Source organism: Asterias amurensis, chromosome 4, assembly GCF_032118995.1.
Source record: "Asterias amurensis chromosome 4, ASM3211899v1".
Classification (NCBI taxonomy): domain Eukaryota; kingdom Metazoa; phylum Echinodermata; class Asteroidea; order Forcipulatida; family Asteriidae; genus Asterias; species Asterias amurensis.
Window position 1 is genome coordinate 19856715 of NC_092651.1, and position 24957 is coordinate 19881671.

The following is a 24957-nucleotide window of genomic DNA, read 5'->3' on the forward strand; positions in this document are numbered from 1 at the left end:
TGTGTGTGTGGGGGGGGGGTTGGATACATTGGATAGCCCCTAAATAGCCGCCGCATGTTACCCCAAAATGTATTTTTTGGGGGTTTATACACCTGTATGAAGTTGTATTTGCAATACCTTTGATTAGTAAAGGGACACCGATGCTGTATCAGTCGATGAAATATATACGAGGTTGTGGATTCACTGAAGAATACCCCTCATACAAATGTGCACTTTTGGTTATGTATTATGCATATACCTTTCAATCTGATCACCTTGCAGCTGTGTGCACGTAAGTCAGTCTGCCAACAGAGAGTGATGAATGAATTCAGACTGTAAAACCCATGATCAGCATAAGCCTTTTTGAGATTTGGCGGATGCATTGCTACAACACTATAAGGTTTGGGTGAATTTGTGTGTATTACATCCTAACCCAACATTACACTACTATCACGTCCGCCATACCTCAAAAGGCTTATATGAAGCAGCTCCTGCCAAACTATTGGCATGTTGGAATTCTTCACTCTCAGTCTTACTTACAAAACCAATTATAACAGCCCCCTAACCCCCCCCCCCCCCCAAACCCGGCAACACTTTACAATCAAACATTTCAATTTCAATTCAATTCAACAATATTTATTTCCAAATTCCTCAATCAGTATAAATACAACGTACACAAAGAAGAACACGAATTTTAGGAATTGGGGGCAGAGCCAATTATTAGTATACAGCTTGAGTTTGGGAGTGCCCGAACAATCACAATATACATGCAGAACAAATCACACGACCAACAATAACCTGGGCAACAAAATACAAATCTTGGCTTTCCAAATCAGTTTTGGGATGATATAACAATATTATTTATTTTTTACTTAAATTGTCAACAGATAACAAAATCAAATTAAAAATATCAATACAATTAATATTGATAATTCAAAAGGGAAATCACTTTCCGGGCTAATTTATGGAAGATCAAGGCTTACTGAACGTCAGAAGAAAACAAAACAAAATGCGAATAATGTTTGATCTCAAACACACGTGCATTCATTCCTGGAAGAAACCTTATAAAATAAAATTAACCAAAACAAATTAGTTTGGAATTCTCTGAGTGACACGTTTGCAATAATTACTGACATGAGGACGTTCAGCACGTTGCAACCGCTTCACTCTCCCTCCGCCCTTGCCCTTCGTTTCAATGTCAAATCTAGCTAAACAGTGTATATTTCTAACTACGTTTTATTTATTAATATCTTTTCTCGGTGTATACGGCTATGAAAAAAAAGATGTCACTCATTATCTCCGAAAATTTGATCAAAAGAAGCGTTATACCAGTTTGGCTTCTCAGACTGTGTGTATTCGTATAAGGATTCTTCCTGACTTCGCTTAGGAGTTTAAAAATGCCTCTACCAAATCTTGGGATTTTATTATAAACAACTGAATTTATAAAGGATTAAAAAAATCGAACTGCTCCAAAAACCAAAAGTATATTCTGCCTTTTAAAGCAGAAATCGAATCTATTACGGTAACTGTCGAGATGATTAATATAGGAAACCGTACTTTGTGATGGTAATGCTGTCCTGGCAGATTGGCTTCAATCAAAATGCAACACCATCATTCTCCGTTATCACAACTTTGGAAACCCAGGCAAACATTGGGCCGCTTGGTTGGCCAGTTTGCCGGCCCCAGTCTGCAAATATTTGTAGGATGGCCACGTGAATACCACGCAAATTAGCCACACCGTGCTTGTTGCGCGGCGGAACGAAAATTAATCTATTTGATGGGAATCTGTCATGTATGAGTGCCTAGAGAGAGTAAAGTACAACAGTGATTGGTTTGTAAATATGGGGAGCGACGGAAACGACTCTAGATATTACATCAAATTAAGGAGGGACAGCAGTTCTACCTACAAAACATTTGATGTAATGTTACGGTTAATTTTGTAAAAAACATTTTTAGTTTTGAGTATGCTCTGATGATCGTCTTCTGGAGAACTTTTCCACCATGCAAAGTTTCAAAATCCTACTTTCTATTATGCTAAATGTATTATCATAGACGTAATGCTGGTATTTAGGCAAAGTTATACAGAAAAAAACATTCCGTCACATGTGAAATTTAAGCTGAACTGAATGCAGTGTATACTTGCTGAGAAAACAACAACTATCTGTCACGGTATTAAGACAAAAACTGGCATCCATTCACGTTTAGCGAGGTGACAGCGGGTACCAACCGCATCTTTTGTTGCAGCATTCGCAAACGGACACCAACCCTCAGAAAACATAATAACAGTTTTATGAATCGTTTCTCAGATTTAAATGTTTCGATTGGACATTTCCCAAAACTAATACTTCAAAGGGAATGCCTTCTTTAAAATATTCATATTATTTAACAGGTGCAGTGCTTCTCACTATCGTTTAAAGGCAGTTGACACTATTGGTAATTACTCAAAATAAATGTAGCATAAAACCTTACTTGGTAACGAGTAATAGGGAGAGGTTGGTAGTTTAAAACATTGTGAGAAACGGCTCCCTCTGAAGTGAAGTAGTTATCGAGAAATAAGTAATTTTCCAAGAATTTGATTTCGAGACCTCAGATTTAGAATTTGAGGTCTCGAAATCAAGCATCAGAAAGCACACAACTTCGTGTGACAAGGGTGTTTTTTCTTTCATTATTATCTCGCAACTTCGATGACCGATTGAGCTCAAGTTTTCACAGATTTGTTATTTTATGCATATGTTGAGATACAGCGAGTGAGAAGACTGGTCTTTGACCCAATAGTGTTCACTGTCTTTAAATGGTCATCAATACTTTGTATATACTTATCTTTAGGGAATAGTCGCTCGAAATAGTCGCATCAGATGTTTCATGTGTCATAACTTTGAGGCTTATTTGCAGGAACAACATACAGTATATTAATTTTGGTTAATAAACCAAAATTAATATTCTTTATCCCCGTTGTAAATTTAACATCCATTAAACATACACTATGCAAACAGTTGGATTCACACAGTTAAACAAGACAGCCGGTAAAAACGACATTTTAATATGCAAAAAGATCTTAGAAATGTTTTGACTGACAAAGGAATAACCATGCAGATGTGTTTGTTCACCTTATTTACCATTATATTAAGAACTTGGTTTTCGGGGGGGGGGGGTGGGTTCTTGAGTAAACTAATTAAGAACATGATTTATTGCTATCAGTCAAATTTGATCGTAAATTCTTTGACGGTTAATTAATAGTTGATTTTGCGCCTTCCTGTGTTCAACCGTCTGTATTCACGGTTTCATCTTGGTGGTTTTTCTTGTCACCAATAAAAGGATTCATATACCACACACAACTAGTCTTTCAAAATGATCGGTGAATACATGTCTTGGGTCATCCTTTATTTTGATATAAGTTAGCGTCGCGAAGCTCCAACATTTAATGTAGGAGTCCGATGTATTATTGAAGGACGCCTCAAAGCGTATTTTTTCGTTTCCTGCCCGTTTCTCAAATGGAGGCATGTTCGTGTCACGGCGGACAAGGTTTGTGTTTACCCTATTGTCAATAATTCTTATTTATTAAAAAACAACAATAATAACAACATAACAATGTTAATTCATCAAAGTCAAACCATTAAAAAACGCATTAGTGGTAACAAAAACATGAAAACCGAGACTAAAACAAGTTAAGGTAAAAAACCCACATCTTAATAAAACAATTCTATAGATTGAATCTAAATAATAACAACTATCCAAAGAGGTTGTAGATATCATTTGTCTAACCCTTACACTGATGTGTTACCCTTACACACTTATGTCTAAGTAGGCCTTCTGTATGCTAATAACTTTCCCGAGTTCTGTGAAAACAATCCACATGCTAATCAATAGTGATTTACTTTTAGAATAATTTTCTGAAGACTTTTAATTACTTTCTGATCTACTATAGGAACGATCTCTAAGCCCTTATCCACTGAGCAAAAACCCTCAATAGATCCTCGTCGTTTCCTGGTTTGCTATTTATTTCGGTCACTTTAAGTAGGAGCGAGTCCCCGCTTATACACACTGTCGACCCAAAGCCAGCTCATCAGTTCAGATCTACTCGAAAAGTATGAGAGAGAAGAAAAATAAGGTAGCGTTGGTCTCATTTGTTGACGGGAACTAGGTCGTGTGCTGAATAAGAATTCAGTCGATCGAGCAGCCGCATCGGGTTTTCGTATTCGATTCTAATAAACTCAACTGTTCCCTTTTGCATCGAAATGAGGAGAAGACGAGAAAAAAATCGTCTTCTCGAGACGGGCACGCTCGTCATTTCGTTCTAGACCAAAGGCTGTTCAAACGTGGCGTGACATTTGCCGACAATGGTATTGTAAGAATCCCTGCTTTACTTGGTTGCAACATCCCGCGGCCTGATAAGCAGTCAGAGTGGAGTCAAACATTCTTCGGTTAACATAATTGCTTATCTGTCATTTATTAATATAAATATTTCTAAGAACATTTACATCTGAGCACTTTTACCCAGCGCGGCAAAATATTTAAGCATACTGACGATGATGTTAATAAAGCGGTTTAAATGAAGATTTGAATACAAAATTTCGCATATGCGAACACAGTGAATGCTTACCGCGGAATCAGTCATCACTCTGGGCTTACATGGTTTAGCGCCGAATTTCAGCGCTGAGTTAGCGGAAAATAATGATAAAATTAGCTTGCAGTGAGAGTGGATCTGCAATGAAATTGGGACTGGAATGCAATAATCAAGTGGCAATCTACTGATAATGGATAAGGCAATACATTTTCTAGTAATAACCTGCCAATCAATTATAGTCCAATCTGTCCCAATATAAAGCAGAACTTAATTTACCCGGTGGGGAAAAGAGTAGACTTATTAGTGTGCCAGGACTTTTTCACTTAATACGCAGAGAGGCCAACATAAATTGAAAGATGAAAGACGGCTAACGATTTGTTTCAAAGTGTAACTCGAAGCAAGGGATGGCTTCCTACATCAGAAGACATAGAAAACCCTTCGGCCAATGGGGATTTCGTCTTCGGAAATACAACATCGTGCTAAATATGACATATTCTACATCCCATGTGATTTTGTCGACGAAATTCCATCGGTCGATTGTTTTCCTTCCTTGGCCCAGTTTTCATTTTAAAAGCAGATTTGATATCTTCTAAAGTCTTCACTGCAGCTTTCACAATATTTCACACATGAATATGTTATCTCGAAGTGGTTTTGAGTAATACTAACCACCATCAACTAGATATAGTTATCCTTAATTTCTATTTTCAATTGCACGCTGGATGGTACGTGTTGCTCGGGCTCGAAATTTAAATTCCTGGAAAATGACTTCCTTCTCGAAAACTACGTTACTTCAGAGGGAGCCGTTTCTCACAATATTTTATACTATCATCCTCTCCCCATTACTCGTTAAAAATTATTTTGAGTAATTACCAATAATGTCCACTGCCTTTAAAGGTCATTAAACTTACTCGAGTCGATGACACGTATTATAAAAGTTGATATCAAAAAACTTAAACCATATCACCATGGTGTTGACATCGTTTTGGTTAAGAGTGGGTAATAAAGTCTACCACGGGTTGAGAATAATAAACAACTGTCAACAAATAATAACAGTTGTGTGGTGTGGCGACGGTGAGTTGAACAATAAATACATCTCATAGCGAAGTATCGTTTTATGGACTGATGTAACCATACCCACAGATCCTTCACAATGCCACTTTTTGGCGACATCTGTTTTGATGAAACCTTCTTGTAGTTTAGTGATGGAGTGTATCATATGTTGTACAATCAAGCTGCCGGAAACCATAAATAATGATGAACCTATATTTGCAATCAATGACCTTTTTAGGAAGATGGATCACTGGCGTCTTCGGATTAATACAGTCAATGTTCTTAAAGACACTGTACACTACTGGTAATTGTCAAAGACCAGTCTTCTCACTTGGTGTACCCCAAAAAGCATAAAATAACAAGCCTGTGAAAATTTGAGCTAAAGTCTTCGAAGTTTCTAAAAAATGCTGAGAGAAAAAAACACCCTTGTTGGACGAATTTGTGTGCTTGCAGATAGGAATAAAAGACTTTTGGCTAGAAGTCTTTTATTACTTTAGTGAGAAATAGCCTCTTTCTCAAAATCTATGCTACTTCATAGAGAGCCGTTTCTCACAATGTTTTATACTATCAACAGCTCCCCAATGCTCGTTACCAAGTCAGTTTTTTAATTTATGTTCGTTTTGAGTAATTACCAAACGTGTACCTTCCCTTTAAAGGGAACTTACATAAATTGTTTGTTTTTTCGAGAAAATCCTTTTTGTTCTTCTTCAAGAAGTGGAAAAGTAACCATCCTATGTTTTCTTAATTACACCATACAACGATAACATTTTGTTCCCTCGAAGTGATACCTCGTTCATTTGAACCAATACGGTATTTTGTTTCCTCATTCGAGGGAACTTGCCTTTGCGGGAACGGAAGATGGAACGTGGTGTAAACTCAGGGCTATAATGGATCAATTTCCGCCATGTCTATACCTTTTTTCTTCCATACGGTATCCGCACGTTTTACTTTAAACCAATCAAAAATGGTTTATACTTTGCCCAAGATTTTGTGCAAGTCAAATTTGTGTTGTTTGTTGGTGTTATATAATGGGACAATTGAAATAATAGATCGTGTGATTTCGGGTTTAATCAAATGTGACTTTCTCGACAGTATAAAGTATTTCAGCCAATCATCCTATATCATTATAGGCTATATGTGTTTTGTTTTTCGATAATGACTGAATCCTTCCCTTTTGTCTTTAAGGAAGATACCAGAAATGCAGGACATAAAACAGGTAGCGATTCGGATTACCCTAATAGTTTTGAAAAGTAAAGCTTAAGCACTTTTCTGTCAGATGAAGTCATGGAAAAGTGCAAAGGAACTCTTATCGTATTACTACGCTTCCTTATTCTCTGGCACTTGATGCCTCGCTTTCCATTACAATATTCCGGTTCTACGTCAGGTTTCTCCAACAAGTGGTATCTTAAACTTAATGCAGTCATCATGTACAACACTCATAAATCAGGTGCAAATATTGAACTATAATTAATAACCTCCAAAAGTGCAACCTAACACCTAACTACAGATATCGCCCCACATATAAAATGCAAAGCAATGCGTCAAATGTTTAGGGTTTTGGGGGACAGATGATATGCCAGGTTGTTCAACTTAAGCCCTATTCACATACGAATTTCCGAGGACTTCCCCAAGAAAATCTGGTTGACCTTTTCATACTTGAATATCTTACCCCGGCAAAAATACATTTTGGGGATTACCCCGGGGCTACATTCGTTTTTCCCCGGGGAGAAATCGAACACATGTGGGTTACTCCTCAGGAATAACCCCTGGTTATACTTTATTTTTCTTGGAATTGGCTTGGTAGGTAGGCGGAAAGGGGTTCACAATTCTAGTTTTTGCTATACTATTACAATCCTATATGCCGGCAGTTCTTTACTGCTACGCAGTACGCCTACAACCTTCGTCTTCCTATTTTTACCTTTAAGGTACTCACATCAGTTTTTTTAAACAGCCCTGTGTTTTTGGTGACCCACCACTTCTGTGTTATCCCTGTATGTTTTGATTAATTGATTGAGTGGACATTTTTTGATGTCTTTCCCTCCTGCAAAATATTGAATATATATATATTCATTTTGAGACCCTCACCAGATCGCCCCCTTTTCTTTATGTATCCTTTTATGTATGGATTGAGTGAATATTGATTGTGCTGAAAGGTTTTGACGGTGTAATGACTTGCTACAAATATTGAAGTCAGCGGGCTTCAATCTCTTGCTTAATGTTACACTGAACAGTGAATAAATTATCCACAATATAGCGAACTTATTAGTGGACAAAACTACTCTGGACACAACCGCTGTCCATCTAAGTTAGTCGGCAAATCTCAGACAAGATATTGCCCGTCTTATTCAATCAAGATCGTTTTTGCTCAATTTATCCCAAGACTTCGTTATGCCACAGTTAATGAAGCCTATGCTGGGGATATTCTTGCACGATAACGTTTGAACCTTGAAGTATTTTTTCGGTAAGGATGATGTGGAGACATGAGAAATGTCTGAACAATGTCTTAAAAGCACTGGACACTAATGGTAATTACTCAAAATAATTATTAGCATAAAACCTTTCTTGGTAATAAGCAATTGAGAGCTGCTGGTAATATGAAACAATGTGAGAAACGGCTCCCTCTGAAGTACCATAGCTTTTGAGAAAGAGGTTTCTCAATCAAGTAGTAAAAAGACGCCAGGCCTTGGGAAGCCTTTTATTATGCAACTGAAAGCAAACAAGTTTTGCAGCAAGGGTGTTCATTCTCACATTATTCTCTTGCAATGTCGATGACCATTTGCGTACAGATAATAACAGATTGCGTTTGACAATTCCAAAACGTGTTGAGTGCCTTTGAGAGGTTTCATTCAAGATTTTGAGCTGTAAAATTTTTTTAATCCAATAATTATTTGGATCTCTTTTCTTGCACAAGAATTTCAGGCAAGTAAATTTTTTATTTTTTTATTTTTTTATTTTTATAATTTCGACTTTTAGATCCACCCATCTTTTTTTTTATTATTATTATTATTATTTGTATTATTATTATTATTTGTTATTACAATTTTGACATTTGGATCCATCCGGATAATATTACTGCAGATATATAGGCCTAGGTGGTAGGGCATTGTGCTCCATGATGATCCCCAGCATAGCACATAGTCAGAGTATGTCACAAGAAAGATTTCGCAGATTTGGTTTTCTTTAGAAAATTTACAGTAACAAACAATTTTGAAAATTGACGCAATATCTGCCCTTGCTGACATATCTAACCCCCCCTTTAAGCGCTGTAAAAGTGGCCTTAGCTTTGTCTCAGGATTTGAAAAACTTAGCTCTGTTAAAGCCAACAACAACTGTTCATTCCCTGTCTATACTTACTCCTCAAAAAAGTCCTGTTGCATTAAGTGCTTTCTAGAAGAAGTAGATGAAAAAGAAGAAGAAGAAGACATAGAAGTCTGGCACCGCGTATCCGGAGCCCCTCGTCTGTAGCTTATCCCACAGAGAGAGATTGATCGTGTAACGTATAGCGAACAAATGGAACGGAAAACACAAGGTAGCGATAATAGCCACAAACTAAAGTTCTCGTGTTTCAGAGCGTCTGGGGATTGGAATGAGATTTTATGCTTTTTTGAAAGTAAAAAAAAAAAATCCACGCCGCTTGAAATGACGATTTGCACTGGAAAAGACTGAGACGAATCAACCTTGTGCTTGGGTGTCGGTGTCTCTCTGATGTTCTTGTCTCAGTGCTTCCTTCTTGTTTTTGTTTTCTTGTCTCTTTAAAGTCGCGACTTGTTGTCTACACTTATTCCCCTAGACCCGTTTGTGTATGCGGGTTAATACACCCGTGGGTGGATTGCCAACGTTCTGGAAAAACTGTGTTGGTTTGAAAAATCGTATGCTCATTATCGATCATCCTGACATCCAGCCCCCTGTGTTTACACTTTGAGGATTTTTAAGTGCGCAATAATACATTTTGACATTTGGATCCATCCGGATAATGTTACTGCAGATATACAGGGTGTCTCAAAAAAAAGGTAATCCTACTTTAAAGGGTTTTTATGGCCAGACTATTATGTTTACCAGCAGAAAGCATGGCATCATCATAAAGCTGAAACCTTGTGCTTTCCAATGATACATTTGGTTACATTCAAGGGTCATGCATCAGCGAGCACCATTGTCTTGAAGTTGTGGTGCATAAATGCAGTTGGTTCACTTTTGAACCCATGTCATTTTGGCCTTCAGACAGAGTGTAAACCTCGGGTTGTCACAAATGGTTCAGCTAATAACAGCAGAGTGGTCAAGAAAAGGTATGAAACCAGAAGTTTGCTGGGATCTCTCTCACACAGCTCAAGAAGCCACTCACAGAAAGTATGTCTTCTTGCAAGATCAGGAAGCAGAAGTTCATGACGGATGTGAATATGTGGAACAGATGGAAGTGAAGGTCCAGATGAGTGATTCGATTAAAAGTGGTGTGGCTCAGTCCAACACCATTCCGTCTTGCACTTGTCTCCCGTGGGTGGTCAATCAGTTGCTGTCGTAGGATAGCGATGTTTTCCTGAGATCTCGCTGTCCTTGGCCTTCCTGAACTTCCTTTGTTGCGATTGAGGCTGGTTCCTGATGTGCTTCATACTTTCTCACATTGGCCCAGATTGTTTCTTTGCTGGTGGTTCTCGATCTGGGAATGCTTCTCCAAATGCATCCTGTGTAGCCTGCAAAAAGTTCTGGTTTCATACCATTTCTTGACCACAAATATTCTCTGTTCTGCCGTTAGCTGAACCATTATGACAACCTGAGGTTTACACACTGTCTAAAGGCCAGAATGACAAGGGTTTAAAAGTGAACCAACTGCATTTTTGCACCACATTTTCAAGACAATGGTGCTCGCTGATGCATGACCCTGGAATGTAACCAAATGTATCAATGGAAAGCACAAGGTTTCAGCTTTAAGATGATGCCATACTTTCTGCTGGTAAACATAATAGTCTGGCCATAAAAACCCTTTAAAGTAGGATTACCTTTTTTTTGAGACACCCTGTATAGGCCTAGGTGGTAGGGCATTGTGCTCCATGATGATCCCCAGCATAGCACATAGTCAGAGTATGTCACAAGAAAGATCCGTTTGTGTATGCGGGTTAATACACCCGTGGGTGGATTGCCAACGTTCTGGAAAAACTGTGTTGGTTTGTTATAATTTCTCGAAAAATCGTATGCTCATTATCGATCATCCTGACATCCAGCCCCCTGTGTTTACACTTTGAGGATTTTTAAGTGCGCAATAATACTCACGTCGCCAGCTGTAATGGGGAAAAGGGAACTCTTACCGTGATTATTCTGTTTTTGATAAGAGTTTGACTTTACACGCGTTATAACACGTCTAATATAAATTCAAAACATGGTTTATAGCCCTTTTCAGGGATTCAAGTACCTTTTAATGTCTATAGTGTGGTTTTCTAGTTGTTAAGATATCCGAACTAAGTGAAGTTTGAATCCTCCACAAGTTATTGACCTCTGAATATCCTCTACCACACTGAGGAGCTAAACACGTGGCTTTCCTTTTACTGTGCGAACCAACACGGTCGGCCATTGGCGGACCGTGTTAGTCTACAAGTTAAAAGGAAAATCGTGCAACTTCATGGCATGTTTGTTTGGATCATTGCATAATCTTTCTAACCATATGCATTTTATAACAAACGGTTACAAACTCTTTTCAAAGACCAACTCGACCCATCCAAGGCAACGTGTTCCTTTAATAGTCGCTTCGAGTCAACCGAGGCGGACTAGTTTGTATGGAGATTTATACAACCATGGTCCATGAAGTTATCGTTGACCATGCTAACTTATACCACTCGATGACGAACCATCATTATACATTGATCGTGTTCCATATCCGTTATTAGAAAGCACCTTACTTAGACTCGATTATCACCGGCTCAACCGGCTGAGCAAGTGTGTCATTAATGGTCTGGCGCCGGCAACGGTGATTCAACTGTGTGACGTTAGTCTCTCTTAGCCTAATTAGTCACTCTTATAAGCTTACATTAGAGAGTGACGTGCAACTGTGCCTAGGTTTTCAATCTGTGCTAATTTGAAATCTGAGAAACGGATTTTTGTCTGTGTGGCACCTCGTTTGTTTCCCTATACGTAAACGTAGCCCATACACATGATAAGTAAGTTTAGCTCTTGCCTAACAATATCAACAACCCTCTCTACCCAAACCATACACCTGGTCCATAGCTTCGTTTTGGGTACTGATGAGTGACGGTAAATTGAGGTACATGTTTGGGATAAAATTGAAGCAGGGTTGGGGTTACATTATGGTACATTGTTAAGGTGACCTCAATGTACATGGTTTACATTGAGATACATGGCTGAGGCTCCATTGAGGTACATTGTTGGGCTTACTTTGAAGTACGGAGTTGGGGCTTCAATGAGGTACATACTTGGTTGGGGTTAGACATTGAGGTACAGATTTTACATGGTACATGGTTGGCACATTGAGATGCAGAGTTTGGGCATGATGTACATGGTCAGGGTTACATTGTGATACATCGTTTGAGGCTATATAACGACAGGTTTTAGGCTAAACTTTCAGACGTCTCTCTCAAAGGACGTGCTCATGTCACCATATTTAAACAATGTTGATTTAAATTGAGTTAAAGTAGTCAAGCCTGGTGAACTATACTCGTGTTGTCGATACTTCGAGTTTACAAGCTCGAGTCCGGTGCCAGTCTGGAAGGTGACGTCCGAGTTGTGTGACTTCGGCTATGGCTATTAATAATACTAATGTTCAATTTATATAGCGCGGAATATTAAGTTATCTCTAGGGGCTTCACAAACAACCAAACTAAATAACCAGTTGAACTATTGATATTGCTATGGTTAGGGTTATGGCTATGGCTATGCCTACGCTGCCGCATTTGGCTACAGCTGTGGCTACTGATATACGGCTATATGGCCACGGCTAAACGACCAAGGTCGCGGATATGGCCAGGTCTATGACTGTTGTTTGTAACGATAAAGATGTAGAATAGGACTTGTCAACGTGTTGCTGAAGCTACATACGAAGCCACTGCCGAAGTCACTGCCGAAGGCTCTGCCGAAGGCATTCATGCTGAAACAGCCTAAACTCGAAACTTTCAGATGCAAACAAACCCCATACTTGTCTTATATTTGTGTTTATTTGCAATTAGGCCACTATATTGACCGACCTGTAATACTTCAGAACTAATTGCTGCGGACATTAAAGTTCACCCAACCATTACAAGTAAATAAGAATGGGTGCTTTGTCCCCGCCCACACTGCTCCTATGTGCACAATGCAGCCTAAGGTACACAATAACAAGTGGATACATAATTAATTATATTCATTAATTATTTAAAATAAATAAAGCAACGGATCCGCCAAAGTTCCCTGTACTTTTTGTCGACACGCAAGCATATAAATTGACCAACAAAGTTCAGACGGTTGTATGCGAATACAGCATATTGGGGGGGGGGGGGATAAAATCAATCATTCATAAACCTGTTTGCCACTTTCCCTCGAGGAAACACAAATTGCAGGGGAAAAAGGAAACAAAAAGTAGGGAAATCTTCGGCAAGCTTTCCGAAATTATTCTATACGGACCTATTTCTTGGAGGTAATATCGACAAAAGATGACAGGCTCACTAGGGGGTTGATATTTGAGTACCCGGTAGTTTGTTTTCTTCTTCTTCCAAAGTACATGAGTTCCTTTCACAAAACGTGTAACTTAAGTTCCCTTTTTTCACTTAAAGACATAGTTGTTTTTGGTAGTAACCGTAATATACAGAGGTTAACCAATATTACTTGGTAAATAGAAATGAGAATTTTTGGTGGTAAGATTGTGAGAAACGACTCCATTTGAAGTAGTTTAGTTTAGAAAAAAAGAGGTAATTTTTACCGACTAAAATTTAAATCTGAGTGAGGCATAAGGCATGAATTTTTTCTCATGTATCTGAAAGCACACTTTCTTTACAACATGTTTCTCAATATTTTCCCGTTACTTTAATGACAGAATCTGGAAAGAGATACAAAAAGGGAGGAGCAAAAGGTTTACACTGCCCTTAAGAGTAACGTTCAATGCAATGGTCATCCCTGGAACAACTGCACTCAGCGCTTTGCAACATTGGCCAATGCACTTTATAAATGCTTATGCAATTGTTTGTTTTTTCATTATTATTAACTTGCACCTCAATGAATCAGTAACATTCCCAAAGTTTGAATGAGGTAAATTTGCACGAACCAGATTTCATTACAACTTAAATCATTATGTTGAGGCATCTTTTAGCTACTTTAATTTTCACTTTAAGTCGTCTGGATGTCCCCTTTAGGGTGCTGTGTTTTTATACCCAACGCACTGAAAGTATAGGTTTTCTCGGTCAATTTCGGCAAACGAGCAGCCAATTTAACCACCAAGCTATTCTATTTCGCGCAAAATCGAAAGCTACTGAAAAGGGTCATTCGATTTCGTTGTATGATTAGTCGAATGTAATGTTGCGTCATTCGATTTAACAAAATAGTCATTCAATTAAACAATTCATCCAAGCAGCATTCAAATTCACAGACGCTTCTTGAGGCGTGTGTGTCACGAAAAAGAATGACGATACGCTAAATTGAACAGAGTACTAAAGGAATTTTACTTAACTGAAAACGAAATTGAATGACCGAATTCTGAATTTGAAACGTAGTAACAACTGGAGAGGCAAAACAGCTTTAATTCGAACGTATGAAATTGAAATTGACTGCTCATTTGCCGAATTTGACCGAGAAAACCTATAATAACCCAGCCTCATTTATCTCCATGGCTTGATGCAGATATTAGCATCAGTAAAATTTGCACTATATAAAACAGCCCTGCACAGGTTGGCTTTTTTTTTTTTTTCCTCAATTCTCACAATCGATAGGGTCCCGTGTCGGTTTCGTTTGATTCAACTAGAATCAGCAAATAATGCAAGACCACGAGGCTGCTCTAGGCATCTCTGATTTGCAATCGTATCGTCTTCATCCTTTCATTTAAAGAACGCTTTGCCTTTTTTCTTTTCTTGTAAAGAGAGATTTATACTTGTGAAAATGAACGCCTATACCCGAGCTTTTGATGTTTCAGAATTGCTGATTCAGTTGAACATAATACACAGTTACAAAATAAACTGCTTAGTTAAAAACATTTTGCCCCTTTTTAAGAGAGAGCTATTCTTGTTGAAACGAACGCCTACCCGAGCTTTAAATGTTTCAGAATTTCAAAAAGAGGCTTAGCTGGAGCCGATGCACAAGCCGGAGCCAAAGCCGAAGGCATAAAGATTACAACTTTTATTCCAAAAAATTAATACCATATTTTCGTTACCGAGTATCCATGTCCTGTACAATTGTGCCTAAGGCAATTCTGAGATAATCTCAACTCCCTAGAATTCTGCAGCCCCGTCAGCAAAGCTGGCGCATCTAGCTATTCTGTGAGAATACCAACCTACACCCTCCAATGCACACTGACTCCCTCATGTTGAGGAATCGGCTTTGTTCATGTTTTTTTCGAGGGTAGGTTTTAGTGATGTGTTGTCATGTTTTTTTTTTCCAAACCGATCAGGCTTGGCCTAACATTGCTCGATAAAATATATTTAGACAACCCAAGCAAAGGTCTCACCATAGAAAAGAGTCACAACAATACTAGAAGTTAGAAATAAAAAAATATTGCACGTCCCTCGTCTCTCTTGAGGTTGAATTATCGTCAGGCTGAAGACGACCCTTAATCTAAAAGGAACTCTATAAATTGCGTGGGCTTCTTATTACACATTTCATCTGACCTACCCTTTCTCGGTGGTGTAACCTTTAGCAACTAATAAGAGGATTACATCATACAGCTGTTGTGGTGTATATGATTTACGTTTAAGCTCAAATGATAGAGCCTTTCAAAAAAGAAAATGAGCTTACCGAAAGAAAACAAGCTTAAATTTTGAAATGTAGGATAATAGTGTGACCCGATGAGGCAATTTGTTGAGAAACCATTCAACAACCAAATACATATCTATACTTTGTGTCCATTTAAGCTGGCCTTCGGAGGTTGATTTCAAAGGATGAAAATTGTTTATGTCCAAAGCAGATCAGGGAATCAAGCTTGCACCTGCCACCCACAGGCCCTCCCCCTTCCTTTAGCTTTAATCCGTCTGAGAGAAAGAGGAAAGAAAGAAAGATACGAGAATATGTTTTCTTACTAGTCTAATCGATAGTCTTAGATGCATGGCTGTGCGCCATGAATGAACTTCAATAATATATGTCATATCTTACACAACTCATGATATAATTGACATGATTGTGCGAAATATTAGGGATCCTTTGTTCGTATAGTATTGTTGTTGATTTTGAAATGCGTTCTTAAATACGGTCATCAAATATATTTATTTCTTATAGCTCTCAAATGTTAACCTAACTTAACACAGCGAGAGCATTTAACGAGTGCTTTGCTCATGTAGCTTGAAAAGTAAAATAACAACAGGGGCAACAGCAACAACAACAACAACAACAACAGCAACAACAACAACAACAACAACAACAACAACAGCAACAACAATAACAATAACAACAATCAGCCGCAGTAACAGTAACAACAACAACAACAACAACAACAATACAACATCATTAACTACAAAATCAACAACAAAAAGAGCAACAACAACAACATCTCCAACAATATCATCATTAACAACAGAGAAGAAAATAACGAATAACAACATCAGCAACAACAACAATGACAACGGCAACAACAACAAAAACAACATTTAATGTATCTCGTTTGCATCTTTTGTTAGAAATCATTTACAATGTGGACAAACACAAATATACTCAAGTATATGCAACGGGTCTATAGAGCGCCAGGTTGGTAAATTACGCTTTGTTATACGTAACATTTATTTATGCAACCAATTTTAGAGAATCCTATTATTGTCATTTAATAATGAGCAAAACAAAACGGATATCAGAAACTCGGTAATTGTCCGATCATCGCTTTGATTAAGCACGTTTCATCGTGCTCGATTGGGAATATTGGGAACTCTGTATTTGAGCACGTATTGCTTAGTGACGCAGCCATCAGCCAGCTCGGCCTAGTTATGGTATATAATTCAGCCCTTTTCCCTGTTCGGGCGATATTGTTGCGCGGTTTCTCCTTAGGGAGTTGCATTACATAGAGATAGAACAAACTCAGATGTTATAGAGCGTGAACTGTGTGGGAAATCCAAATACGATTGGAAGTGAAAAAGACGTGATAACCTGGAACTTCCATGGAGGCTTGGTATCCTCTTACTAGTAAAGCCCACGCTATCAATACGCTTAACCGTCATGCATGATATGTGCATTACCCATATACGTGATCGTATGAATAAATTGATAACTTGGTCCAGTTTTGTTTTGTGTACGAATACATTCTTTTCATCATTAATGGTTCGTAGGATATCGTGGATAGGGAAGATCAGTAAAGTTTAACAATAAACTAGCTTTTGTGTAGTAAATTATTTTTTTCTTCTTCAAATTATTGTGTATTTACACGCGAAATGTATTTGTTTTTACCTCCTCGTCAGGTTATCTTCTAAAAAGAGGAAGTAATGACATAACAATAGCAATGAAAATGGACTTGTTCAAGAAAAATTATAAGGGAAAACTATTTTTTTTATTGGCTCTGAGAAACAAATCGACTCCCTGTTGTGCCACCCTATACATAACCCAAGTTTTTGCCGTGCTCGAAACGTCGTTCTTACACTGCAAAATTGCAGTTTTTACATTTGTCATGAATAGATACCAATAACAAAGAATCAAAATATCCACCACAAGGTTTTAAAGTATAACCTATTTCTACCAACACAATTACTTTGGTGTAGTTTTAACACCCTATAATGCACACTTTGATTTTCTCTTAAATAGGCCAATATCTTATGTGACAACACCCACTGTGTAAATTGAACACCTCCCAGTTTTTGCAATGTACTTTCGGTTCTTTCAATACTCAACAGCTTGTCCCAAAAGAGATTTACTAACATAGTCTCACCCGCAATAACTTCTTTTTTACTTTTAACATGTAGCACACTTTAAATCTCACTTAAATCTCCGCAGAATGATCCATTCCATGGCATTCTGGGGAAAAACATTTCGCCTAAAAATGTAATTTTGATTTATAGGACACTGCGGTTAGATGTGTAGCCAGACTTGGTTTTTCGTCCTGCTTTTATCTTATTTCCGATCTGTATATGCCGCTAGAAAATCAAATTAAAACATAATATCGGATAATATGTAGGTCTCTTGTGCTAAATAAAATTGTTATATTTTTACCCAGGGGCGAAATAGTTATCTTTCTCTGCGATACTAAAATTGCATTACACGTGCAGCTATATTCCTACGTTAGTATGTCAGACTTGGATTGCATTACGATATATTCTCTTGAACATTCTGCTTGAAATGTTTGCGGCTTTTTCCATCGATGATTTTTTTATCTGATTTCCGATCCCCTAGAAAATGGAATTTAAGCATAATGAAGGATATGTTGGTCTCTGGTACTTAGTAAAGTTGTCGTATATTTCCCAACGGGCGATATAATATAGTTATATGTTGTCCTAAAATTGTATTAGATGTGCAGCTTTATCACAACGTACAAAAGCATTTGAGACATTGAGTCATCACGGCTTTTTCCATGACTTCATCTGATTTCCGATTCCCCAAACAATTCAAATGTAAGCAGAATAACGCGATATATGTCGGTCTCTTGTACTAGGTAAAGTTGATATATATTTTTATTCAAGGGCGTAGTAGAATTTTGTTGTGGTACTAAAATTACATTTTACGTGCAGTGTGTATCCCCTATGTATACAAACACACAATTGTCCCCTGTATACATCTGCATCGAATGTTCACAGCTTTTTCCATGTCATGTTTCCTTGGCATGACAAGCAATATACATTTGGTTTATATTTGCTGTGCCTTTGAAAGATACTCAAAATCAACGTTACGGAAAAGTTAATAATGGGAACTATTCAAGTTATCCCATCAATTATGTATGTATTTTATCGATACCAAAGTTCATGTCTTTATATACACCATTTATTTGCAGTCTACTTCACAACTCAAGCTTGATCAAATACAGAGCATTATCCTTTTTATCATTGATGACATTTGAGGAACAATTGTCGTTGGTTTTTCAATGTAAAGCTCACAGCCCTTCTGTCATTCTTCCATAACCTCTCATCCATTACACCGTTAGTCCTCTTTCAATAAGATATTGATGAGAAGGTGATCAACTCCAGGCCATTTTAAAGGTGTTCCCTCCAACAACTACAGGTGGCTTTGTTTATACGCGGTTTTTGTGTATTGATCCAGGAAGACCATTTTTTTCGTCACCGTTATGTGATGTCATAATTATTTTTTTGTCTTTTTCAACCTGTATACTCGAGTTGACCGAAAGGCTAGACAATATATCTTTGTAGTGCATTTATTGTCTTCGATGATCTCATCTTATAACTGTCTTGATAGCGGGCCAGGCCGCACTTTTCCCCCATTTTTTAGAATTGCCATCTGCAAAAAAAAACAAAAAAAAAAACACGATTTTTTGTTTACAGGCAGTGGACACTGTTTGTAATGGCTCAAAACAATTATTAGCATAAAACCTTTCTTGGTGACGAGTAATGGGGAGAGGTTGCTAGTATAAAACATTGTGTGAAACGGCTCCCTCTGAAGTAGCGTATTTTTCGAGAACGATGTAATTTTCCACGTTGATTTCGAAACCTCAGATTTAGAACGCGAGGTCTCGAAATCAAGCATCTGAAAGCACAACTTCGTGTGACAAGATGTTTATTTCTTTCATTATTATCTCGCAATTTCGACGACCAATTGAGCTCAAATTTTCACAGGTTGATTATTTTATGCATATGTTGAGATACACCAAGTGAGAAGACTGGTCTTTGACAATTACCAATAGCGTCCACTGTCTTTTCTTTTTCTGAATTGATTTAGAAGACCAAATTTCCCCATTCAGAAATTAGCACTATGGCACTGGTAATGTTGATCTACAGAAACAAACATCGCGAATCGGACATAATTGTAAGTGTGCGCAAGACCGTGAAGTCGTCACGCAGAAACAACAGCTATTTTGAAACTTGCAAAGGAACCGTTGACTACCTGAACAGTGCGTATACAGATGTGATGTATTTGCGATTTTAAATCGGTAATGTATTTTTAAAGCTTGTTCATACCCACAATGTTTATTTATCCATTGTATACTTTTTTTGAAAATGTCCCTCAAAACATGCACGGCACGCGTTGGTAATGTCATATCTTACACATTTTCAAAATGGCCACCACTGTCTTTAAAAAAACACGTGCAACCCGCTACCCAATCAGTCACAACTAACACTCTTTAGGGTGCGTTCGTTTAGCTGCCCTGGGTCTACCCCGGTGTGTTGCGGGTTTTTTTTTTTCCAGGACAGTGGGTAATTATCTGCACACGTTCGTCCTGGAAAAAAACCCGCCACACACCGGGGTAGACCCAGGGCAGAAAACGAACGCACCCTTTGATGACCTTTTGGGGGTAAATGATGCATTACGTTGCGATTCACTGGACCTTGCTCTATGACTGGACATGCAACATGTGTTCATAAGGGCGTTGACAAAAATATGCAGAAGAGGTACCGAGATGTACATTCGAATTCGAATTAGAATGTTTTACTGTCCGCAACATAAATACACAGAAATTTGATTTGCGTTGCCACACAAGAAAACAAAACAAGTATTGGTTCAAAACATGTATCCGTACACGTACGTTCATCCATATAACTATTGCAGTGTGGTCATCCGGGTTGGGATTAAATATTTGGGTGTGCCATTGAAATAAAGTTTTTCATGTTCAGAGTGTTTAATGCCTGCTTGAAATAAACAGTTCAGTTTAGTGAGACTACAACTGGGATCGGGTCTCAAAGGGCCTCTATCCTGCCGGTTCCTAACATGCTTCAGAATGAACTAAAATCTATCTCCTTCCTAGCATACCCGGATGCACTGACTAATCCATTTGCCCCAAACTTCAGGTTTCCCCCTGTTTTAAACATTACACTTCGATGTCACCCAAAAATAAGGAACTACGTTATCTATTATTGCGAAACAAAATTTGAACGAAAAAATTGAACGATATCGATATCGTGTTTCGCTTGCGAACTCCATAAATCAAGTTCGATTTCTCTTTTCCATATTGAGCGACCACTCAGTCATGTTGTATCGCCGGTTTTATCGCCCAACAGCGTAAAGCCCATCTGCGTATCACCCGACTGGCTGTCGCCCCAACAACCTTAACACGCTTTAAACGCACAGGAAGAAGGAAATTGGCAGAGTTTATTGAGGTGAAACGAATGTGCAGACGAGCACATCGGGATCGGGAATGCGTATTTACTCGGGCAGTGATGCGGGTAGTTCCGAACAGTTTAGACACCCTGAATGTGAGAATGATCAGGTCTGCAGAAAGTCCAGTACTCTCTGCTGCGATGTATTTTCAGTTATGCGATTTATTGAGTTTACACCTGCGTACTTGAGAGAAGGCCATCAGAAGTGGAGGGCCCTTGCGCAGACCCTAAAGGAGACCGAGGTGTGGACGCAGCTCAAGACTCAAGGACTTGGCTTCAAATGGATACTTGCTGAGACATAGAGGCAGGGAGACTCGTGCACACGTTTCTTTTAGTTGAGATTAGATTGGAGATCTGTTTGGAGCATCCACCCCCAGTGAGAGCATCGTTCCTGGAATGTTTTCTCTCAATCGTGTCATGAAATCTGTTCAATGCGAGGACACTTTGTATGGACACACGTCTAAGCTATATATTAGCTTGTTGTACTTCGAGTTTTGTGCAAAGAAGTTTGTACGGGTTTATCTCTTTTTCGGCAAATAGACGGTCAAATTAAAACTCGCGTTGTTCTGTTTCGCACAAAATCGAACGCCACTAAAAAAACAAACGCCACTGCTTCATGTGATTAAATAGAATAACAAGTCAATTTAACAATTCGCTCATACGGCATTACAACTTCCAGTTGCATTTCTCTACTAAAAATAAGAACAGTTTTGCTTGTAAAAAAAATGAAAGTGAAATTGATCGGGTTGATATGTATGAAAATAAATGTACATTGGAAATAACAATAACAATATCTGGTGAAAGCAAAATTCAAAATGGCTATCATTATACATGTACAGTCATCGAATGAACAAACAGGTCACACATGGGCATGGTCCATTTGTTGGTTAGTGTAATATAGTGTGTTTTCACCGAGATGTTCGTTTAACGTGGATGGAACCCACAGTTTTGTTAATGAAACGTGCATCGTAAGATGACTATCATTGAAGGATATTATACATAATGAAAGAGAACCTCCTGGCAGTGCGACGGGGCTGGATGACCTAAAATAGCTATCCACAGCTACCCCCCACACACCCTTCCCACGCACGCCACTTTTTATATCACATTGGACCTTTCAAAATGAGTCAGGGTAAATTTATGATTCCAGGACACAAATATCCCCAAGCACCAGTCTCATAGAGTAACAATTAGACCTATCTCTGGCCTGATACAGCATTCCAAGCTTTAATTGAATAACAAATCGGAATTTCCTTTTTTCCTCTCTTAGATGTCTAGAGGCACGTGGCATTATGAGAACATTTGAACTCCGCTGCTCTCCATTTTATGCTGCACGAATTGAGCTGTAGTTGGGTCCTCTGCTTGTGTTGTCGCGTGTAAATAAAAGGTAAGTGATTTAATTTACTACTCTGAATCTTTGTAGAATGCTCTTCAAAATGTTTTTGTTTTTGGTGCTTTTCGCTATTTTTTTTTATTTTTTTACTTTGTGTTTAAGCTTTACAGCGATCTTTAGGTCGAGACAGAGTAGTATAAACGCTGTGATCTTATAATGCAACCAACCAACTGATCCAAGAGAAAATGATAGGCGATGACAGAAAACAAACACAAATGAAAATCTAATGAAAAAACAACTGTCACATACGTATCCCACGTTTGAGCAGGGAGACCAACGAGAATGAAATATGTTTAATTAATAAAGTACTTAATTGATTATATTTGTTTAATGTATGTTTGGGGAGGGCTGTGCACACACCGGTTGAGTTACAGACAATCTTGAGTTGAGGATATTTATTTTGGAACTGTCGTTTTTATAAAGGTTAACCCTGAATCGATGACGTAATTCAAATCACTGTACTCTTGTGTCTGCACTTCATCCAGTTTTGTAATGAACTGTGGTTTCGTTTTAAAGGGACACATTGCCTTGGATCGGACGAGTTGGTCTTTGAAAAGCGTTTGTAACCGTTTGTTATAAAATGAATATGGTTAGAAAGATGTTTTAAAAATAGAATACAATGATCCACACAGGTATTACTCGAAATTGGACGGTTTTCCTTTTACGTAGTGAACTAACACGGCCGGCTATTTATGGGAGTCAAAAACTTGACTCCCATAAATGGCCGACCGTGTTAGTCAACGAGGTAAAAGGAAAACCACGCAATTTCGAGTGATATACTTGTGTGGATCATTGTATTCTACTTTTAAACACCTTTCTAACCATATGCATTTTACAACAAACGGACAAAAAAGCTTTTCAAAGACCAACTCGACCGATCCAGGGCAACGTGTTCTTTTAATATTGTGTTGCTTTTATGTGTTCTTGCCTGTGGCCCAAGGGGTGAAACCACAACATTAATGTTGACAGAACACCAACGTTCTGGATGTCGTGCACAATAATGCTGCTACAGAGATGTCCATTTGGCCGTTTTACTACGATACCACGAACACTACATTACAGTACGACTTAACATTAATATTCCTATACGTGTGCATGGCAACCGGATCATCGGAATTGTTTCTAACATTTAAACAATATATATAACTCGTGACTCACGAGTCTTTAAGGGGTCAAGTCCGAGTCATGATAGTCGAGGTCGAGTCGGGTTTGAGTCTCTGCCGACTTGATTCGAATCAAGTCCGAGTCACCGAAGTGACTCAAAACGGAGTCGAGGCCGAGACCTGGACTTCAGTCGTGTTTCAACTCTATAGTGTTAGGACAGTCCTCGGTAATAAATATTACCTCAAGCTGTCTTACTGAGAAATTCAAAAGCTTTATGTTGTTATACTCGCTAGGATGGAGTGAAGAGTGTTTTCAATTTCAATGGCCTTTGGGTCATTGTTTTGAGAACAGACTGGATATACATATATAGTGTGTAAATGACTTAAAGGCAGTGGACACTATTGGTAATTACTCAAATTAGATTAAAACCTTTCTTGGTGGCGAGTAATGGGGAGAGGTTGATGGTATAAAACGTTGTGAGAAACGGCTCCCTCTGAAGTGCAATAGTTTTCGAGAAAGAAACTGGTACTGGTGTTTTTTCTTTCATTATTATCTCGCAAGTTCGATGACCGATTGAGCTCAAATTTTCACAGGTTTGTCATTTTATGCATATGTTGAGATACACAAACTGTGAAGACTAGTCTTTGACAACTACCAATAGTGTCCACTGTCTTTAAGTCGTCATTAAAATGCTGTTCAATTTCAGCGTCTAATTTCAATCCTTAAAACCCCATCATGTACATGAAACAATCAGTGTGTTATCCAAAAAGCCGTCCAAAGCCGATAAGCAAGCGCGCAACCGAGCCACGGGTATGAGCGGAGTTATATGTTTTAAAAAGGACAATAAAACAAGGTTTACACTACTATAATTCTATGCAAATACCAATTGCCCGCGAGTCCCTTGGTATTTTTGAAGTAAATTAAACTTGGGTGTTCAATATTCATGTTTTCAACTAGTGAACTGAACTGTTGTTGATTCAGGCGCAGGTAATGGTCAACATAATTCCACCCCTGTAGTTAAACAAACAGTAATATTCGGCACGGCCCACGGGTTCTATTTACATCATTTGCGTTTATTATTGAAGAAGATTCTGCGATTTGTCGCTGACGGGGTCCTTAAGGTGCTGAGTTATTGTCAATAGTTATCTGCACCGAGGGCGCATGCAGGTGGAGTGAGAAAGGCCACTGACCTAAGGGCTTATGCTCTTTTTGTGACTACGGCTGCGACTTAGGATTGAGTCTGACTTTGGCTACGTCTTGAAGACGTTTAAAAAATGGCCAAAGGGTGGTCCTACCCAGCACATGTGTGCACATTTAGATCAGATGGCTTGAGCACACGAAAAAACTAAGACGTACCTCGTGTAGGTGCAAAGGGCAGTCCAGAGCTGTGCGGTAGTCGAGTTCAATTTGTGTGAAGGTATACGAGTTGGTATCGCTCACATTCAGGGCATCCTCACGGCGTCGTAACTCGAAGTAGTGACTCGTTTGCCCGACTTGAAATAATTGCCCCCTAA

The 24957-nt window shown here is 38.5% G+C and overlaps 1 protein-coding gene across 5 annotated transcripts in view; it reads left to right on the plus strand.

The window, feature by feature from the left end:
• The window catches only part of LOC139936139 (gamma-aminobutyric acid type B receptor subunit 2-like), a 268807-nt gene that overhangs the window by 83090 nt on the left and 160760 nt on the right, over window positions 1-24957 (plus strand). For all 5 annotated transcript variants that reach the window (XM_071930878.1, XM_071930879.1, XM_071930875.1 and 2 more), the window contains exon 5: window positions 22217-22333. The gene's annotated coding sequence lies outside the window, so the exon portion shown is untranslated. The remainder of the gene's footprint in view (window positions 1-22216; window positions 22334-24957) is intronic.